Source organism: Entelurus aequoreus, linkage group LG19 (genome assembly GCF_033978785.1).
Source record: "Entelurus aequoreus isolate RoL-2023_Sb linkage group LG19, RoL_Eaeq_v1.1, whole genome shotgun sequence".
Classification (NCBI taxonomy): Eukaryota; Metazoa; Chordata; class Actinopteri; order Syngnathiformes; family Syngnathidae; genus Entelurus; species Entelurus aequoreus.
Genome location: NC_084749.1, coordinates 7,561,235 through 7,570,629, shown reverse-complemented (window position 1 = coordinate 7,570,629; position 9,395 = coordinate 7,561,235).

Below are 9,395 nucleotides of genomic sequence, written 5' to 3'. Positions count from 1 at the left end.
TTTAGTATAATCACTGGATACATATAACAATTAAATTTTTTTTTTTCTTTTTACATTTTTTTTCTTTCCATGAAGGCAGGTGAGGCCCCGCCTCCCCTGCCTCTAGTGACGGCACGCCACTGGCGTAATATGATCAAACTTTCTTGTTCTTGTCAAAAGTCTAGCAGCCGCATTTTGTACCAACTGTAATCTTTTAATGCTAGACATAGGGAGACCCGAAAATAATACGTTACAGTAATCGAGACGAGACGTAACGAACGCATAAATAATGATCTCAGCGTCGCTAGTGGACAAAATGGAACGAATTTTTGCGATATTACGGAGATGAAAGAAGGCCGTTTTAGTAACACTCTTAATGTGTGACTCAAACGAGAGAGTTGGGTGGAAGATAATACCCAGATTCTTTACCGAGTCGCCTTGTGTAATTGTTTGGTTGTCAAATGTTAAAGTGGAAAGATACATTCACTGTACAAGCACACATACACATACTGTACATATACAAGTACATATGCACTCATGCACATAATCACGTTTCATCAAACATATATTAACGTTGTTGCCCTAGGGTAAACTGGGTATAACACATGGCACACTGACAAAGCTTAACCTATTGTTACTATAACAATCTACAAGGTTAAGGTTGCTTCTCTTTCTTCCCCTCCATTTTTCTGCATTCTTTCGTATCTCAAGTTGTCATTACGTATATGTTTTGTTGCATTTGAACAATTGTATTGTTGATAATAAAGGTAAAGTACTGGTATTGTTTATTATCAATAGCACTATTTCTATTGGTATTCATATTGCTCCATTTTTAGTGTAATAATGCTCATTGTCATTTCTGTATATATTTTTTAAAAATTTTCGCTAACTGCTTATTTGCTGTTACTTTTATCATCATATTTGTACATGTCGTATTTGCTGATGTTGCTCTGTTGTTGTTGTTGTTGTTGTTGTTGTTGTTGTTGTGTTTGCTGTTGTTGTTTTTGTCTCTCTGTCTAATCCCCCTCTTGTCCCCACAATTCCCCCCTCTGTCTTCCTTTTTCTCTCTTTCTATCCCCTCCTGCTCCGGCCCGGCTGCACCAAATGATAATATAAATACATTAAATAAAGTCAAAATACAAGTAAGGCAACAAGAGAAGTATCCTACACTTCTCTTTTGTAAAGTAAATCTGAACAGCCGATATGGGCATCTACATCTGCTATATGATTTGCCCGAGAAGCTGGGCAGGACATTATAAAAAAAAATTTAAAAAAATAAAATAAAATAAAAAAAAAAAAAAAATGTTAAAGTGGTATTATTAAATAGATGTCGGTGTTGAGCAGGACCGATAATCAGCATTTCCGTTTTCTTAGCGTTGAGTTGCAAAAAGTTAGCGGACATCCATTGTTTAATTTCATTAAGACACGCCTCCTGCTGACTACAATTTCATCATAATCAGATGGTACAAGGTTGGATTGGGTTGCCATGATTACAGACAACGTCCCTGGAGATGTTGGGTGATGCGCTCTGGTGAACGAGCGCACACACGCCAGACTTGGTCAAACGTGGTTAGTTGTACGCTTCCTGGCCATCATAACAAACAACCAAGATGACATGTGCAATGTCAGGGCGACCCGCTCTGCCATGTCATGTCCTCCCTAATACACTCCGACCTCGCTCAACAAACAAAACAGAAATGGCACAGAGGTCAGAAAGAAAGTTGGTCGGACCGACTTTCTAAATTGGTCAGAAATTACACTACAGTCCCCTAAAGGTGACTGTGTAAACAGAGCCATGTCCCCATTAAGTAAGCATTGCCAGAACACACACACACACACACACACACACACACACACACACGCACACACACACTGACTTGAATCAGCCTTATTAAAGTACAATATGTGTGAAATGTGAAAAAAAAAAAAAAAGAAGGAATCTTGAAAACACTAAAGTTGACTTTGAGCGGCGCCTCTTTAGTTGCTGATAGAGGAAATGGAGTTGATGTGCGTCCAGGCCGCGATAAAATGATAAATGGCGGGCCGCGTCCCCAGATGGAATTGCTGCTCGCTCTCTGTGGAGAATCACAAAGAGCTTGTTCTGTACTCCTCCATTCATCTTTCCCTCCGTACCCCCGCACTCCTTTGCCACAATGTCACTTTCTCAGGGACTGGAACACTTTCCAGCGGGGGGGGGGGGCGACTTCTCCAAGTTGCATCCATCACGCTGACGAGTGGCGAGGGAAGGTGTTTATGACCAGGCATCCAGACGGGGTCTACTCAGAGGAAATAATAGAGGAAACAATCCGTTCCAAGTTGTCAACATAAACCTGTTGTTGACATGAAAGTGTTGTCGACATGATAGTGTTTTCGACAAACGCATTGTTGACAAACGTGTTGTCAGCATAGACGTTGTCAGGGTAGAGACGCCGTGCGACATAGACACGATGTCAACATAAACGTGTTGTTGACATGAAAGTGTTGTCGACATGATAGTGTTGTCGACAAACGCATTGTTGACGATCGTGTTGTCAGCATAGACGTTGTCAGGGTAGAGACGCCGTGTGACATAGACACGACGTCAACATAAACGTGTTGTTGTCATGAAAGTGTTGTCGACATAATACTGTTGTCGACATAAACGTGTTGTCGACATAATAGTATTGTCGACAAACACATTTTTGACAAACGCGTCAATGTCATAGACGTTGTCAGGATAGAGACACTGTGCGACACAGACAAGTTGTCGACACAAACCTGTTGTTGACATGAAAGTGTTGTCGACATAATAGTGTTGTCGACATACAGGTGTTGTTGACATAATAGTATTGTCAAGAAATGCGTTTTTGACAAACGTCAATGTCATAGATGTTGTCAGGATGGAGACACTGTACGAAATAGACAAGTTGTCAACATAAACCTGTTGTTGACATTAAAGTGTTGTCGACATACACGTGTTGTCGACATACACGTGTTGTCGACTTAAAAGCATTGTCAACAAACACATTTTTGACAAACACGTCAATGTCATAGATATTGTCAGGATGGAGACACTGTACGAAATAGACAAGTTGTCAACATAAACCTGTTGTTGACATTAAAGTGTTGTCGACATACACGTGTTGTCGACATACACGTGTTGTCGACATAATAGCATTGTCAACAAACACATTTTTGACAAACGCGTCAATGTCATAGATGTTGTCAGGATGGAGACACTGTACGAAATAGACAAGTTGTCAACATAAACCTGTTGTTGACATTAAAGTGTTGTCGACATACACGTGTTGTCGACTTAAAAGCATTGTCAACAAACACATTTTTGACAAACACGTCAAAGTCATAGATGTTGTCAGGATGGAGACACTGTACGAAATAGACAAGTTGTCAACATAAACCTGTTGTTGACATACACGTGTTGTCGACATACACGTGTTGTCGACTTAAAAGCATTGTCAACAAACACATTTTTGACAAACACGTCAATGTCATAGATGTTGTCAGGATGGAGACACTGTACGAAATAGACAAGTTGTCAACATAAACCTGTTGTTGACATTAAAGTGTTGTCGACATACACGTGTTGTCGACATACACGTGTTGTCGACATAATAGCATTGTCAACAAACACATTTTTGACAAACGCGTCAATGTCATAGATGTTGTCAGGATGGAGACACTGTACGAAATAGACAAGTTGTCAACATAAACCTGTTGTTGACATTAAAGTGTTGTCGACATACACGTGTTGTCGACATAATAGCATTGTCAACAAACACATTTTTGACAAACGCGTCAATGTCATAGATGTTGTCAGGATGGAGACACTGTACGAAATAGACAAGTTGTCAACATAAACCTGTTGTTGACATACACGTGTTGTCGACATACACGTGTTGTCGACATAATAGCATTGCCAACAAACGAATTTTTGACAAACGCGTCAATGTCATAGATGTTGTCAGGATGGAGACACTGTACGAAATAGACAAGTTGTCAACATAAACCTGTTGTTGACATACACGTGTTGTCGACATACACGTGTTGTCGACATAATAGCATTGCCAACAAACACATTTTTGACAAACGCGTCAATGTCATAGATGTTGTCAGGATGGACACACTGTACAAAATAGACAAGTTGTCAACATAAAGCTGTTGTTGACATTAAAGTGTTGTCGACATACACGTGTTGTCGACATAATAGCATTGTCAACAAACACATTTTTGACAAACGCGTCAATGTCATAGATGTTGTCAGGATGGAGACACCGCACGAAATAGACAAGTTGTCAACATAAACCTGTTGTTGAAATACACGTGTTGTCGACATACACGTGTTGTCGACATAATAGCATTGTCAACAAACACATTTTTGACGAACGCGTCAATGTCATAGATGTTGTCAGGATGGAGACACTGTACGACATAGACAAGTTGTCAACGTAAACCTGTTGTTGACATTAAAGTGTTGTCGACATACACGTGTTGTCGACATAATAGCATTGTCAACAAACACATTTTTGACAAACGCGTCAATGTCATAGATGTTGTCAGGATGGAGACACTGTACGAAATAGACAAGTTGTCAACATAAACCCGTTGTTGACATTAGAGTGTTGTCGACATACACGTGTTGTCGACATAATAGCATTGTCAACAAACACATTTTTGACAAACGCGTCAATGTCATAGATGTTGTCAGGATGGAGACACTGTACGAAATAGACAAGTTGTCAACATAAACCTGTTGTTGACATTAAAGTGTTGTCGACATACACGTGTTGTCAACATACACGTGTTGTCGACATAATAGCATTGTCAACAAACACATTTTTGACAAACGCGTCAATGTCATAGATGTTGTCAGGATGGAGACACTGTACGAAATAGACAAGTTGTCAACATAAACCTGTTGTTGACATTAGAGTGTTGTCGACATACACGTGTTGTCGACATAATAGCATTGTCAACAAACACATTTTTGACAAACGCGTCAATGTCATAGATGTTGTCAGGATGGAGACACTGTACGAAATAGACAAGTTGTCAACATAAACCTGTTGTTGACATTAAAGTGTTGTCAACATACACGTGTTGTCGACATACACGTGTTGTCGACATAATAGCATTGTCAACAAACACATTTTTGACAAACGCGTCAATGTCATAGATGTTGTCAGGATGGAGACACTGTACGAAATAGACAAGTTGTCAACATAAACCTGTTGTTGACATTAAAGTGTTGTCGACATACACGTGTTGTCGACATAATAGCATTGTCAACAAACACATTTTTGACAAACGCGTCAATGTCATAGATGTTGTCAGGATGGAGACACTGTACGAAATAGACAAGTTGTCAACATAAACCTGTTGTTGACATACACGTGTTGTCGACATACACGTGTTGTCGACATAATAGCATTGCCAACAAACACATTTTTGACAAACGCGTCAATGTCATAGATGTTGTCAGGATGGAGACACTGTACGAAATAGACAAGTTGTCAACATAAACCTGTTGTTGACATACACGTGTTGTCGACATACACGTGTTGTCGACATAATAGCATTGCCGACAAACACATTTTTGACAAACGCTTCAATGTCATAGATGTTGTCAGGATGGAGACACTGTACGAAATAGACAAGTTGTCAACATAAACCTGTTGTTGACATACACGTGTTGTCGACATACACGTGTTGTCGACATAATAGCATTGCCAACAAACACATTTTTGACAAACGCGTCAATGTCATAGATGTTGTCAGGATGGACACACTGTACAAAATAGACAAGTTGTCAACATAAAGCTGTTGTTGACATTAAAGTGTTGTCGACATACACGTGTTGTCGACATAATAGCATTGTCAACAAACACATTTTTGACAAACGCGTCAATGTCATAGATGTTGTCAGGATGGAGACACCGTACGAAATAGACAAGTTGTCAACATAAACCTGTTGTTGAAATACACGTGTTGTCGACATACACGTGTTGTCGACATAATAGCATTGTCAACAAACACATTTTTGACAAACGCGTCAATGTCATAGATGTTGTCAGGATGGAGACACTGTACGACATAGACAAGTTGTCAACGTAAACCTGTTGTTGACATTAAAGTGTTGTCGACATACACGTGTTGTCGACATAATAGCATTGTCAACAAACACATTTTTGACAAACGCGTCAATGTCATAGATGTTGTCAGGATGGAGACACTGTACGAAATAGACAAGTTGTCAACATAAACCCGTTGTTGACATTAGAGTGTTGTCGACATACACGTGTTGTCGACATAATAGCATTGTCAACAAACACATTTTTGACAAACGCGTCAATGTCATAGATGTTGTCAGGATGGAGACACTGTACGAAATAGACAAGTTGTCAACATAAACCTGTTGTTGACATTAAAGTGTTGTCGACATACACGTGTTGTCAACATACACGTGTTGTCGACATAATAGCATTGTCAACAAACACATTTTTGACAAACGCGTCAATGTCATAGATGTTGTCAGGATGGAGACACTGTACGAAATAGACAAGTTGTCAACATAAACCTGTTGTTGACATTAGAGTGTTGTCGACATACACGTGTTGTCGACATAATAGCATTGTCAACAAACACATTTTTGACAAACGCGTCAATGTCATAGATGTTGTCAGGATGGAGACACTGTACGAAATAGACAAGTTGTCAACATAAACCTGTTGTTGACATTAAAGTGTTGTCAACATACACGTGTTGTCGACATACACGTGTTGTCGACATAATAGCATTGTCAACAAACACATTTTTGACAAACGCGTCAATGTCATAGATGTTGTCAGGATGGAGACACTGTACGAAATAGACAAGTTGTCAACATAAACCTGTTGTTGACATTAAAGTGTTGTCGACATAAACGTGTTGTCGACATAATAGCATTGTCAACAAACACATTTTTGACAAACGCGTCAATGTCATAGATGTTGTCAGGATGGAGACACTGTACGAAATAGACAAGTTGTCAACATAAACCTGTTGTTGACATACACGTGTTGTCGACATACACGTGTTGTCGACATAATAGCATTGCCAACAAACACATTTTTGACAAACGCGTCAATGTCATAGATGTTGTCAGGATGGAGACACTGTACGAAATAGACAAGTTGTCAACATAAACCTGTTGTTGACATACACGTGTTGTCGACATACACGTGTTGTCGACATAATAGCATTGCCGACAAACACATTTTTGACAAACGCTTCAATGTCATAGATGTTGTCAGGATGGAGACACTGTACGAAATAGACAAGTTGTCAACATAAACCTGTTGTTGACATACACGTGTTGTCGACATACACGTGTTGTCGACATAATAGCATTGCCAACAAACACATTTTTGACAAACGCGTCAATGTCATAGATGTTGTCAGGATGGACACACTGTACGAAATAGACAAGTTGTCAACATAAACCTGTTGTTGACATACACGTGTTGTCGACATACACGTGTTGTCGACATACACGTGTTGTCGACATAATAGCATTGCCAACAAACACATTTTTGACAAACGCGTCAATGTCATAGATGTTGTCAGGATGGACACACTGTACAAAATAGACAAGTTGTCAACATAAACCTGTTGTTGACATTAAAGTGTTGTCGACATACACGTGTTGTCGACATAATAGCATTGTCAACAAACAAATTTTTGAAAAACGCGTCAATGTCATAGATGTTGTCAGGATGGAGACACCGTACGAAATAGACAAGTTGTCAACATAAACCTGTTGTTGACATACACGTGTTGTCGACATACACGTGTTGTCGACTTAAAAGCATTGTCAACAAACACATTTTTGACAAACACGTCAATGTCATAGATGTTGTCAGGATGGAGACACTGTACGAAATAGACAAGTTGTCAACATAAACCTGTTGTTGACATTAAAGTGTTGTCGACATACACGTGTTGTCGACATACACGTGTTGTCGACATAATAGCATTGTCAACAAACACATTTTTGACAAACGCGTCAATGTCATAGATGTTGTCAGGATGGAGACACTGTACGAAATAGACAAGTTGTCAACATAAACCTGTTGTTGACATTAAAGTGTTGTCGACATACACGTGTTGTCGACATAATAGCATTGTCAACAAACACATTTTTGACAAACTCGTCAATGTCATAGATGTTGTCAGGATGGAGACACTGTACGAAATAGACAAGTTGTCAACATAAACCTGTTGTTGACATTAAAGTGTTGTCAACATACACGTGTTGTCGACATACACGTGTTGTCGACATAATAGCATTGTCAACAAACACATTTTTGACAAACGCATTTTTGACAAACGCGTCAATGTCATAGATGTTGTCAGGATACACTGTTCGACATAGACAAGTTGTCAACATAAACCTGTTGTTGACATACACGTGTTGTCGACATACACGTGTTGTCGACATAATAGCATTGTCAACAAACACATTTTTGACAAACACGTCAATGTCATAGATGTTGTCAGGATGGAGACACTGTACGAAACAGACAAGTTGTCAACATAAACCTGTTGTTGACATTAAAGTGTTGTCGACATACACGTGTTGTCCACATACACGTGTTGTCGACATAATAGCATTGTCAACAAACACATTTTTGACAAACGCGTCAATGTCATAGATGTTGTCAGGATGGAGACACTGTACGAAATAGACAAGTTTTCAACATAAACCTGTTGTTGACATTAAAGTGTTGTCGACATACACGTGTTGTCGACATACACATGTTGTCGACATAATAGTATTGTCAACAAACACATTTTTGACAAACGCGTCAATGTCATAGATGTTGTCAGGATACACTGTTCGACATAGACAAGTTGTCAACATAAACCTGTTGTTGACATACACGTGTTGTCGACATACACGTGTTGTCGACATAATAGCATTGTCAACAAACACATTTTTGACAAACACGTCAATGTCATAGATGTTGTCAGGATGGAGACACTGTACGAAATAGACAAGTTGTCAACATAAACCTGTTGTTGACATTAAAGTGTTGTCGACATACACGTGTTGTCGACATACACGTGTTGTCGACATAATAGCATTGTCAACAAACACATTTTTGACAAACGCGTCAATGTCATAGATGTTGTCAGGATGGAGACACTGTACGAAATAGACAAGTTTTCAACATAAACCTGTTGTTGACATTAAAGTGTTGTCGACATACACGTGTTGTCGACATACACATGTTGTCGACATAATAGTATTGTCAACAAACACATTTTTGACAAACGCGTCAATGTCATAGATGTTGTCAGGATGGAGACACTGTACGAAATAGACAAGTTGTCAACATAAACCTGTTGTTGACATTAAAGTGTTGTCGACATACACG